This window comes from Chiroxiphia lanceolata, chromosome 3 (assembly GCF_009829145.1).
Source record: "Chiroxiphia lanceolata isolate bChiLan1 chromosome 3, bChiLan1.pri, whole genome shotgun sequence".
NCBI classification, from domain to species: domain Eukaryota; kingdom Metazoa; phylum Chordata; class Aves; order Passeriformes; family Pipridae; genus Chiroxiphia; species Chiroxiphia lanceolata.
Genome location: NC_045639.1, coordinates 40565279 through 40578281, shown reverse-complemented (window position 1 = coordinate 40578281; position 13003 = coordinate 40565279). Strand labels below are relative to the sequence as shown.

At 38.2% G+C, this 13003-nt stretch overlaps 1 protein-coding gene across 1 annotated transcript in view; it reads left to right on the top strand.

Annotated features, from left to right (window-relative positions):
• SLC35F3 (solute carrier family 35 member F3) overlaps nt 1–13003 on the top strand; it is a 171184-nt gene that overhangs the window by 45298 nt on the left and 112883 nt on the right. The window lies entirely within an intron of this gene.

Genomic DNA, 13003 nt, shown 5'->3' with positions numbered 1-13003 from the left:
GCTTCCAGTGGAGGCAAAATTTCAGCCAATTTTGTAGTTGTTTCCTTCCTAAAGCCTCCACATAATAATTGATGCTGCAAACAATGTCCACACAGCTCTGAGAGTATGGTTTAACTTACTCTTCCTCTCTGACTGCAAAGATTTTCAAAAATTGAGGTTCACATATTGTAGTTATAACTTAAACACTGTTTGTTTCAGATCGTATTTTACTGTTTCCTGGCAACAGAGTGGTCAATGTTTTTTGCCTTCATATCTCTTCAGTAGTTGTAGTTTTGGGAATACATTTCCAATCATTAAACAGGTGAAATTTAGCGCAAAAAATGCCTGTGCATTCTTTTTAGAACATTATATTCTTAAATTAACCTTGTTTTCTTTCATATATAACTTCTCACGTTGAATACTTCTCATGTGCTGTAGCCTCCAGATCGTTAGCCAAAGGCAAAAGCCTAACTAATGTCTTGCAAATAAATAGTTGTTGCTCTCTGGATTAGGGTTCCATCTCATTAGGAGGTAGTCTCTCAAATACTGGTAGATATTAAATATAAATGCTGCTGGATAGTAAATGTATATAAAGGGATAAACCAAAGTAACCCAATACTTAGCTTCAGGGAAAAACATAAAAACATACTCTATTTCATTTTATAGAATGTGTCTGAATGTGCAGTCTTTGCTGGCTCACTTCTTTAAATGTTGACTTGTACTTTCTTTTCTTTTTTTTATGTTCAGTAGTCCTGCTTCTGCCCAGATCTAAGCAAGTGAAAGCATGTGCATGCAACGTATAGTATAACCCTCTTTGAGTAAGTGTTTTGTGTGCAAGAAGAACTATAGTAGGTCATATCAAAGGTCCACATACTTCAGTATTTTTACTCCATCAACGACTGTAAACTATTTCCTAAGGAAGAGTAAGATCAGGACAAGCCCATACCGACACCTCTTTCTAATACTATAGCTGCATCCAGTGTCTGCATCTCAGTGACTTCCTGGGCAAGATGTTGTTTATTATACCTAATGACCTTCAGTTAAAGCTTTTCTGTGAGCTTGCCCAGTTTCTCCATGAATTCTTGTAAGCTTTGCACATTCCACGATATCCTTTGGCAAGAATTTTCACAAATATTTTATGTAGTGTGTGACAAACCACTTCTTTTTCTTTTTTTTGTGAATCTTTTTTTTGGTTCCTACTAACTTTGTTTGATTCCTGCTAGTTCTTGCACACGAAGAGACAGTGAACACCAATCCCTGTCCAGCCTTTTCATGACATTTATGATTTGAATCATAGAATAGCCTGAATTGGATGGGATCCACAAGGATCATCGAAGTCCAGCTCCTGGCCCAGCACAGGACCAAGCCCAAGAATCACCTTATGTGCCAGAAAGCATTATCTAAATGCTTGAACTCCAGCAGGCTTGGTGCTGGGACCACTTCCCTGGGGAGCCTGTTCCACTGCTCAATCACCCTCTGGGTAAAGAACCTTTTCCTAACATCCAGCCTAAACCTTCCCTAATGGGAGGAATGGGGGGAGGGGGAGAAGGAGGGGGAGAAAGAACCAAACATGGTTCCAACGTCCCTGTTCGGGCACCGTTTGTAACGGCAGGGTCCTTGTGTAACAAGGAATAATGATGCTCCTCATAGGTGGTGTGAACAAAGAGGCTTTATTTCAAAATTCGCGCTCCTTTTATCTCTACATGCCATGTGACTTTCTTAAACAACCAGTTTACTAACTCTGGGGCATGCTTTCTTGGGCTCTGTTACCTCGGCACATCCTTTGTGCCTTTAGACACGCCTCCCACATTCCCTGACACAACTTCAGGCCATTCCCTCAGGTCCTGTCACTGGTCACCACACAGAAGAGATCAGTGCCTGCACCTCCTCTTCCCCTCATGAGAAAGCTGTAGCTGCAATGAGGTCTCCCTTCAGTCTCCTCTTCCCCAGACTGAACAGACCGAGTGACCTCAGCTGCTCCTCATACAGCTTCCCCTCAAGGCCCTTCACCATCTTTGTTGCCCTCCTTTGGACGCTCTCTAAGAACTTAATATCTTTCTTACATTGTAGTGCCCAAAACTGCGCACAACATTCAAGGTCAGACTGCCCCAGTGCAGAGCAGAGCAGGACAATCCCTTCCCTCGACTGGCTGGTGATGCTTTGCCTGATGCCCCCCAGGACACAGTTGGCCCTCCTGGCTGCCAGGGCACTGCTGACTCATATTCAACTTGCCGTCGACCAGGACCCCCAAGTCTCTTTCCCGGTGCTGCTCTCCAGCACCTCATTCCCCCAGTCTGTATGTACATCCAGGGTTGCCCCTTCCCAGGTGCAGAGTCCAGCACTTGTGTTTGTTAAACTTCATATGGTTGGTGATTTCCCAGCCCTCTAATTTATCTAGGCCCTTTTCACATTCCTCAAAGTCATTTGTTCCTGTCTGAAGAAGTGTAGTTTAGACATTTATTCCTTCTATTTATGCCTTCCTATGCCATTTATCCCTTCCTAGAAGCCATTCTGTGGTGTCAATGTCCCTTTTGCCCTTCTCTGAACCACTTCCAGCTCTACCATTTCCTTTCTCAGATGAAGGGACAAAAACTGCATGCAGTATTCAAGGTGAAGAAACCACACATTTGCATAGTGGCATAGCAACATGTTCATCTATTCCCTTGCTAAGATTTCCAAATATTTGATTGCCTTTTTTTTGCCTGTTGCTGAGCACTGAGCTGTTTCCATGATTTATCATTGCCTCAGGATCTCACTTCTGGCTGATAAGATCAGCACGAAGCCTTTCATTTCACATGGGAAGCTAGAATGGTTTTTTTTACATATGCAGCACTAATGTACATGGTTATACATGAGCTGTTGAAAGTGGAGTCCTCTGTACACATCCTGTGGAGTTGTCTAGACTACTGAAATAAGTTGAGATGTGTTTGGATTTGGTTGGTACATTTTATCTCATTTTACCCATAATCTTAGGATAGTGAAAAATGAATACTTTTGATTAAGTAGTTAGGATCCACTGAAGAATTTCCAAAATACAGTGCCTGAAGAAGATCAGGCTCGAGTTATCGCTACTGGGGAGAATGAGGCAACTAAGACTGACCTGTTCTGAGACACTTATCTTCTTGACAAATCTCATTTTCTGAGTATCTTTTTTGTCAGAGTATCTTTTGTAGAGCTCCACTGGTTGCAACAGAGTACCATGGATTAGGTATTTCTTTGTAAAAATTTCAGATTAAGTCGAGAAAAAGAACTACCTCTTGTTTTTTGCTTTCTTTTAAATAGAATTTGACCTTAATTCTCATTTATTTAGAATCCATATTGTACCATGCAGACAATGTAATGAAGGCCTAAAATAAACACAGATGTAATTTGAGGCCCATTTCCGCCATTATTTTTTAAAATTCTTTTGGTATAAAGGAGTCCTTATTTTGAACATATAAATAAAGAATTTCATTTTGTCCATGGCTGGAAAACAAAAAGCACAAACTATAATTCCTTTATTAAGCATAATCTGAGGCCATTTCAAAATGCAGTTTGCATTAGAAAAGAAGTACTGCTATTCATTTGTCTAGAGTATACTCTTTTGTTCAGTGTCTCATTAGAAATTAGGCAAACTGAGCATAAAAATCTTCTTCCCCTTAGAATATATTTTAGCACAGACTGTTTCCCATTCCCACTCTTTGTCTTGATGTATCTACAGATACAAGTGTCCCATTACTGTTAAGTACCTTAACACATCGGCAAGTAATTTTCAAGCTTTTGAACTCTCCTTGATCTTTTCATTTATTAATTGCATTCAGATTTGCCATACTGATTTTATTTTTGTCATATTGGTGCATGACATCCCTTCAAACAAAAAAAAAACCAACCCATGATGGTGTTCTTTGATGAACTGCTGGGTTCCCTTTTATAATGAAGTTTGCCTTGAAAAGAAAGGATGAAAAACATGTATTAACCCTTCCTGATGAAAAAGAAACAGAGACCATAGAGTATTACTCTTCTTACACCCAAGTGTCTAATAAGCACATAAGTATGCCCTTGAATCCTCTTTTAGGACTAATCATCAAAATAAAGCTAGTCTCTTCTGCTTCCAGGACTGCTTACATTTGTTAATATTAAACAATACAACTTTGGTTGGATTTTTTTATATATTTGGGAAGAAGGAAAAAACCGTGAATCTCAATAGTCTTTGGAAACCATGTATCTGTCCTCCTGTATGAGTGCACTGGCTTCTCTAGCCATCCCTTTTTCTGTGTTTCAAGGAAACATGGCTCTGTTTTCCACAGCATGTTAACATTTTACAAGTAGGAATGGAAAATCCACACCTTGATTCCAGATCTGTCTTTAAGTCAAGGTCAGGGCACTTTGCTGGGCTGTGCACTGGGAAGCCGCCTCACTCTGGCGATGCTAAGTGCAGTTATGACAGAGCCACAGGGAGCCAACCCCAGCTCCTGATGTGTCCTCTACTACCTTTCAGTTGCTTAGCTGCCTAATTTCAGGGCCTGTGGTAACCTGCATGCCCCATTCTGTCACTCCTCCCCCTCTCTATGGACAGGGGCTGGATTCTACTCTGAAAGCCCATCATCATCATATCTAGCATCCTTTTGTGAAGAAAATACTACTTTTTAAGCTCTAAAAGCAGAGAAATGCAAGTTAAAGACATTTTAAAGCCTCCTTGCAATGACAAACATGTTGCTGTGATTAAGCAAGAGTATTTGTGCCAATTTATGGTATCTCATGAATCATTCAAATAGCTAATAATGGACAATCTGTATTCTGTAGACTGATCACAGATTCATTTTTTTGTAATTCTTAGGGATGAGATGTGAACTCTGCTAGTACAGAATGTGTCTTGTCCTTGTAGACACTAAAAAAGTTTCAGACAACTCATTAATTCAAATTTCCAAGAATCAAAAATAAGGTGAAGCCTTTTCATTATGCTTTAAGAAAACTTAGTAAACACTCATTTCTCATCCACTTGACTGCCTTTTCTATTGGACTCTTTTTGTGGTGGGTTGACCTTGACTGCACACCAGGAACCCACTGCTCTGTTACTCCCCCTCCTGAGCTGGACAGGGGAGAGAAAATAGATGGAAAACAACTCGTAGGTTGAGACAAGGCCAAAACTGAAAGGTTGCGCATGCACAAGCAAAGGGCAAAAAACCCAAAGATTTTATTCACTACTTTTCAGCATCAGGCAATGTCTGGCCACTTCTCAGGAAGCAACATTTCAGCACATGTAGTGGTTGCTCTGGAAGGCAAATGTAAATAACATCTTTCCCAGGGCAGAGAGCAGCATGGAGCCCTGTTGATTTTTCAGGGCCATATTAGGGATGTTCTGGTGATGACATCCCTTGCTCAAGTTCTAAGTTTCCACCCCTGTCAATTATTTCAGCAGTTCTTCATGATCCCTTAGCATCATTAGAAAAACTCCAAAGGGACTGTAAGCCACTTAGTCCACAATTTCTGAGTTGTATGCCATCCTGTGTCTCTGAAAGCATAGCACCATTATTACATATTTTTATACGTAACTGTTTCATATGAGGCATGCTCATACTTAAAGGTTTTTCAGTACAGTTGAAAACAATAAAAATTAAGACATGATTGTAACTAAGTAGCTTTACATATCCTAGTCAGCATAATTAAAAAAAAATCTGGACAATTTGTATTTAGATGGTTGATTAGAGAGTTTAGTCAAAACAGGAGAAACCGTGTTGTGTGCAGTTACAGACCCCTTTTTATTGCCTACCCCAGCCACAGAATTCTCTCCCAAGAAGTGAAGGCCCTGAGAGATGCTGCTTCAGTTTCTATACAAAATTCTTTTAATGTCATTTCCACACAAAATACACAGTTAGGTCAGACTAAAACAGCAAGAAAGTGTTCCACATATAACTTCATATATCATGTAAATGTACTCCTTCCTAGCCGATACAGTAAAGTTGCTAATAAGCCTGGGTTCATTGCTTTTTCTGTTTATGTCTACAGAGGAGTCTGTCTTGTACTTCCCTGGGCAGTCATCCTCAGGGAAAGAAAGCAGTGAAACAGGATTCACTTTTGACAGTGCTATAAAACTGAAATAATTGTTCTATACACACAGAGGCTCTCTGATTTACTTCATGTTTCTAGATTTACAACTCAGGAATCTCTAAAATTTGCTTCCAAATGTTATATGTAGATCAAATTACTTTAGATATTTTGTGAAAGTACAGCCAAGACTGTAATATCTGCAGACATCTCTGAATTTTAAATACTACTATGAATACAGAGGTTTCATCCACAACAGCATCATTTTAACTACACTCAAAATGATATTATCATATATTACTGCAAGTTTCAGTATCAATTTACTATAGAAAACTATACAGGCAGCTGAATTTTAATCACTAAAAATAATAATAAAAAAATATACCTTGCATTAGACTTGCCTGAATAATTATGGTTTATACCAAAGAGGTAACTAATTAATTGTGTAAGTTAAATCATAGTGCACATTTTACTCCAGTGGACTCATTCCCTTTTTTAGAGCAAGTCACTAATTCAGAAGATCCTTTGTGCTGTTTATAAAGCTATTCCTAAGCATGTTCCAAATAGTCAGCTAAATGGCACTTGTTTCAGGATCATTTTCACAGAGAAGATTCTGCACTGGATTATCATTTGTGTTTTCCCTGCAATGCTATAGAGAAGCACAGAAGACCTCTGATGGGCTTCCTCTTGAATGTGATCCTTCAAAAGGAAGCAATTACAACAACAGCTATGTAATAGTTGGTGTAGGCTCTGTATACCCTCTTAAGTATTGACCTTTGTGTTATTGCTGGAATTTTCAGTAAATTTTAAAAGTAAGTAATATGAGGATTAAAAACCAAAGCAAATGCCAAGCTAGAACTTGTTGGAGTCTACCTCCCAGTGACATCTATCTTTAGTTATCCTACTTTCTTGCTAGAGATCAGGAATGTGTCTTCATGTTTCTGCCATTGTTTCAGCTGTCAGTAATAGTATAATCCATTGACCTTCCTCATCTTTGTTCTCAGCCCTTCAGTTCAGAATGAAGCATAACTGGAAATTATAAAAGAAAAAAAAATTCTTGATTTTTCTTTTCTCTCCTCATTTCTGTTGTATGGTTCAAGGTAATTTCCTTGTGTGTTCTGTCAACTTTCCTTGTGTCAACAGTGTCTCTGAGGATACATGATACTAACCTGTTTCTTATCAGAGGGAGAAGTTCCAAGTTGTAGTTCTTTGCTGATATAAGTACCAGTTCTTAGTTTAGTTTTACATCCTGTTCTTATAGTAAATGCATCAGGGTAATACTTTTGGTCTTTTTCCTGTATTTTGCCATTTTAAATATCGATTTTAAACATGCTGAGGAGGAAAGCATCTGGCAATTAGTGAACTGACTCTTCATAGCATGATTTTTAACAAAAAATTGTGGACACTCCTTTTCTTCACTTGGAAGGAATCAGTAGGTTTTATTTGTGCAGGAGAAGTAGCCAAGTGCCCTCAGCACAGGAGTAAGCATCCTTTAACCTTCTACCCAGGAGTGCATTCTCGAGGTCAAGAGAAGTTTGCTTCAGCTATTGCTGACTAAATTTCAACTCTGAGATCACAGAAAAGGGAGATGTTACTGGATTGTGTGGGATAATGAGATTTATCCTGTGTCCATTTTGTACCCGAACAAAGACAAGGGAAGTTTCTTACCAAAGTTAATTTGGTCTAAGAATTTCATATTCAGCCAGATGGCCAGAGGTATAATGCACTGAAGTAGCAAAGAGTCGTCTCTTGATTTATGTTGTTATTCAACACGTATTCATTTCAAGGCTACATTAAAATGAATTTATTAGTGAAATTAGTGTTCTGAAATGTGAGATCAGGAGGTACAACCTTCAAGTGAGTTGGCTTAATATCAGAGTAATTTTTTTAAGCTGTATGAATAGTTAAGCTGTCAGCATCCAAACTGATTTATGTAGTTAGCCATTTTGAGCCTGTAGGAACTCTGTGTGTGCATAAAGCATATGTCTTGGAATAAGCAGTTGTGTAACTGGATTTTTAATTTTTACTGGGAAATGAAACACCAGCAGTTGCAGGAAATGCTCCTCATTTTGATAATTTCAATGGTTCTTGGGCCATCAGAAAAGTTATTCTGTGTCAAAATGTAATACCAGAGTGTTCAGCTGCTCAAAGCTGTAAGAAAATGCTAAATACTTCACCATGTTTTAAACCCTTTCTTAAATTTTTTTTTTTTTTCACATACACACTTTATTGCTTGTTAATACAAAATATTTGGAAAATAGCTTAAAAATACTGAAATGTTTTGCTGGAGATTATTGAATTGTTAATAATAGTTGCTAGTATGCTGACTGGTAATTTTACTTGGAGGTTAATGTCATTATTCCAATTTACATTGCAAGACAACTTTGTAATGGTGAAAGTTAATTTTTGATCCTGGTTTATCTTAGACTTTAGTTCCTGATATTTAGAAAATAACCCATTAAGATATCTGAAGGTTTTCTACTCAGGAACATAATATAAGTTAATTTTTTTCATGTGACAGTGACTTAAAGAAAAAAGTAATTCAAGTTAATTTTTTAGAGAATCTGTGTACTACTTTATAAGCTCTTCTATGAAAAGTTGGCCTGTTCTAGATGAAATTAAAAAACCTGAAGTAAAACAAGACTTCTGTTGATAATTTTATTTTCATCTGGTCCTATTTTAGAAAAATTATGTTAGCTTAAAAACTGTATTTCTGGCTAAAGCATTTTCCTACAAGTAGTGATTTCATATTTGTATAAATCAAATTGAAACCTATAGGTAAATATACAGCTTTGCAGTCTGTCATGTTTCTCTCAATTTGCTGATGTCACAAGTTCAACTAACAATGAAGGTCACTTGCAATCAAAGGTAATGAAGGAGAAAATAAACTTATCTTTTATTCAGAATATGCTCACTTTGCATATATGGTTTATAAGAAGATTACCCTGAGCATTCAGTAAATTTCCACTATGATTTATGGTAGATTTTTACAAAAGAAATGGGGAAAAGGGAGACAATAAGAAAAAAAATAGTACAACTGCAGATACTACTTGGAGGAATTAGACTTACATTGTAGCTAGTGGGGGATTTGGGGTTTCTTTTTCTTTCTAGAAATATCAGTAAGATTTAAAATTTGCCTTTCCTTTAAAACTAGTGTATATTTGAATATTTTTCTCTGTTCTTTCAAAAGAGTTTTCTTTCTTATATAGTTTTTAATTCATAAGTTGGCCAGAGTATGTTCATGTATTTTGTAATGGCTGTACATTTTGCAATATTAGGGTCTTGGGAGTCTGGTCAACCTAGATACATATTTCCATGTATGTCCCAATCTTTATCCAGTTGTTAGTTATGAAAGTAAGAAAGAAGTTTTCCTAATACATAGCACAACTACATTTTGCTTAACTATGCTGTTTGGGTACTTTTTCCAACAAGAGATGGCTACATCCTAATCTTCAAGATACTATGGTGATACTTCTAGGCTGTGGGTAACAAGCCAAAAGCAGTAGAAATTGCACTGTACCTTTTGAATGAAAAACTGAAGTAATTTTTTTCTCAGGATGATGATTTAGTAGGTTTCTTAATCTCTGCAAGCTCATAAATATGATTTCTTTCATTGCCATGTGGCACAGGAGCATCTGGCCTTCACAACAGTAGTAATGTTTGAGGTGTACAAGTCTGTGGCTGTTGTTTCAGCTTCAGCAATATACTTCATTACTTTTGGAGTTAGGATGGGGAAGAGGAGGGCTCAGTTAATCTTCTTGATCTACCCTGCTATGGATGGAGCGTTACTGAGACCTTGGTGTTTTGGCTTACCTAGGCAGTGGCCCTATAAACTCCTATGGAACTTTCTGAAATGTTTGGAGTTTAGGACTAAACTTCAAAAACTGAAAGAGGGTTTTGCTCTTTTCTACCTGTGTTTGATATTAACTGACCATCCACTGCGTCAAACTGATTAATTGGTCAGCAGATGGAAATAAAATTTTAAAATGTGGTCTCTTTTCCAACATTTGCAGTGCTAAAACCAGCCAGTGCTGGGAAGAGAAATATTTCCTTTGCTTAAAATACCTTTGAAAAAATGTCTGCATTTGAAGTGTTAGAACAAGTCCTTGTCACAATGGATTAGTGAGCATGGAACATATCAAGCTGTCAACAGGGCATTAGGACGTGAGAATGGCCATGCCAGTTCAGACCAGAGGTTTGTCCAGCCCAGTATCTTATCTCAAACAGTGCCAGCAGCAGGCTTTGAGGACAGAGTCACAGACAGAGCAGGCATGCAGCTGTAGCTCCCCATAAGTATTCTCCCAGGCTCTCATGGTTTGTGGCTTAGGGGCTTTTTGAGTGTATCCTTGGTTTTGGCTGCCTTTGATGGGCACTGTAAATGTGTCACAAAGTCCTGCCTGGGCATTTGCCCTACAAGAAAGCTTGCATGTGTATTAGGACACAGCTGGTTACTGAACCTAGTATGCCCTACAAGGAAACATGCATATGTATGTGGGTTAGGAGGCAGCAGGCCACTGAACACAGTCAATCACTATAAGCCGTGGTCTGCACACCCAGGCATTGCTGTTTATTGACACTGGTGTGAAGATTCATTGTGCATGTTGCATTTTTCAAGATTTTAAAGAAAAAGTTAAAAAAACCCAACCAAACAAAAATCGTATGCATAGATGTCACACCCTTGTTTCCTGGATTGGATTCCTGGACTTTACATACTTCATTCTGGCCACTTGAACTTCGAGCATCTCCAGAATGGCTTGCTGTCTTTAGTTCGCAATGTTGAACCCAGAAGTGGGACAAAGCACTGTGGGGACACTTGGCCCCATAATTTGCTGCAAACGCAGTGAAAAGGAAAGCCCTGTAGAAGCTGAGTCATACCCGGATGAGAGCCAGCTGGCTGTTTGGAAATGCCTATAGTTTATTTTCTAATTAGCTCACATTAGCTACTGCATCTGCACTGCCTGTAAAGATGACCCACCTGAGTAGATGAGTTCATAGCTGGCTTTCACCTTCCCTAGCATGGAGACTGAGAGGGGGAGGATTTGCTTCGGGCCTTTAAATGTAAACAACAACAACATTCTGTGACGTACTTGGGAGCTACTGATCTTGCTTTCCTTATTCCAACTGCGTATCTGAAGTCCATTTTGTGCTCCCTGAATTGGTGGGAAACATATTTTGAGTCTAGTAGGCAATGTGAATAGGAAGATTCTACCCTGTTTTTTTTTCTTTGTACCTTCTCTCTTAAACATAACAGATACTACCATCTTTCTTCACTGTGTGCACACAGAAAGAAACTGCACCTTACACATCTGTGCAAAAAGAATGCAGAGAACGGAGAATATGACATAAATGTTACATTCACTTTTCAAGATGGATATAAACTGGTTTCAGTGGTATAAGTGCAAAGGCATCAAAAATCAAAACTTAAAAATCTGAAAACTAAAGTGGAAACAATTAACCAAGTATGCATTTAGATACAGGCAATTCCATGTTGAAAGAGACTCCCTCTCAAAAGTAATGATGGGGCCAGAAATATCTCTAGGAACAGAAAGTCTTCTCTAATTGTAGCCATGCTGCATTCACTTAACTGTATGTGACATGTCTTTGTCTTCAGGGCTTACTTGAAACCTAACCATTACACTGTGCATTCATTTCTTGTTAGTCAGGGTCTGGCAAGTCATTGGTTGTTACCATTTCACATTTCACATTCTTTTGATCAAAAGGTCTTGAATGCTGTGACTTATTTCTCAACCATATCATGCTCATGATGTCACACCCATAAAGTACATTATTTTATTGATTTCCTCCCCTAGTGTTTTTGGTGCTTATCTCTGCAGTATCAGAAGCATAGCAGCTTAATACATTGACAGTAACCCTTCAAGGCAGTATTTCATAGAGGGTCGTTCTGGCAGCAATTTTAAAAGGAATAAAAGCAGATCTGGTGGTATGATAAAGAGCATTCAGGAGGAAGAACAGAAAGAAGAGAAAAGGAAACAAGAAAGCAGTTATTGCTTACATGAGGAAACAAAAAAAATCAGTTGATAGGAGAGCTAGCACAAGTAATAATTACTCACAGAGCTATGGGATTTTTCATACAGGCTTGAATTAGGAGAGTTGAAGATGTGGAAAGGGAATGGTAAATGAATTTCAAAGAACAGTGTCCAAAGTCATACATTTGAAAATACTAGGTTTGGATAGTTGTTTGGTTTGGTTTGTTTTTTAAAGAAAAGGCATAATGATAGCTTTTTTCCTTCCTGATTTGTGTGTTTCTCTATTTTTCTAGCTATCTCTTATTTTTCTATTTCTTTTCAACTATCTGTAGTCGACTGTAGATGACTGTCTAAAATAATGAGGGCAAATGTTGCATAATGTGCAATATGTTTTTATCACACACACACATATATATAAAAATATATATATATACATATATATATATATAAAATCATGGATATGATCAAGAAGAAAATCTTCAGCAGTACAAAATACCAGGCTTTGGGCAGCTCCATAGCTAAACCAGAATTGCAGGTTGCAAGAGCAGGAGGCCAGACAGCAGAGAAGTGGCCACAAACCCAAGAACATGGTCTGTGACACATCCTTGAAAGTGTTTTGTATGATATGTGCTGGCCTTTTACACCATGTAGCTTGCTAAAGCTGTTTGCTAGATAAAATGATCCTGCTACTTCTGTCAGATAATGCCAAAAGCATTTTTCAGCTAAACAGGAGGGCTGCACATCTTCAATCTTCTGTGAAAGCTGGGCTGTATTTAAAAAGATTCTCAAACCCATTTAGAGCCACAGAAGCATCATTGGGATTTGAAAACAAGAAAGCACCACCTCTATTTGAAGCCAACTCTTTTGTAAGTTGCCCTGCATTTATCTTTCGGGTTTTTTTATGTGCCAGTTCCTTCTGTAGATCTCATCTTCTGCTTTCCTCAAAAAACCATGAATCTGTAAATCACAGTCCTTTACAAGGTCTCCTGCACTCTCTGAGAGCTTAAGTCTGC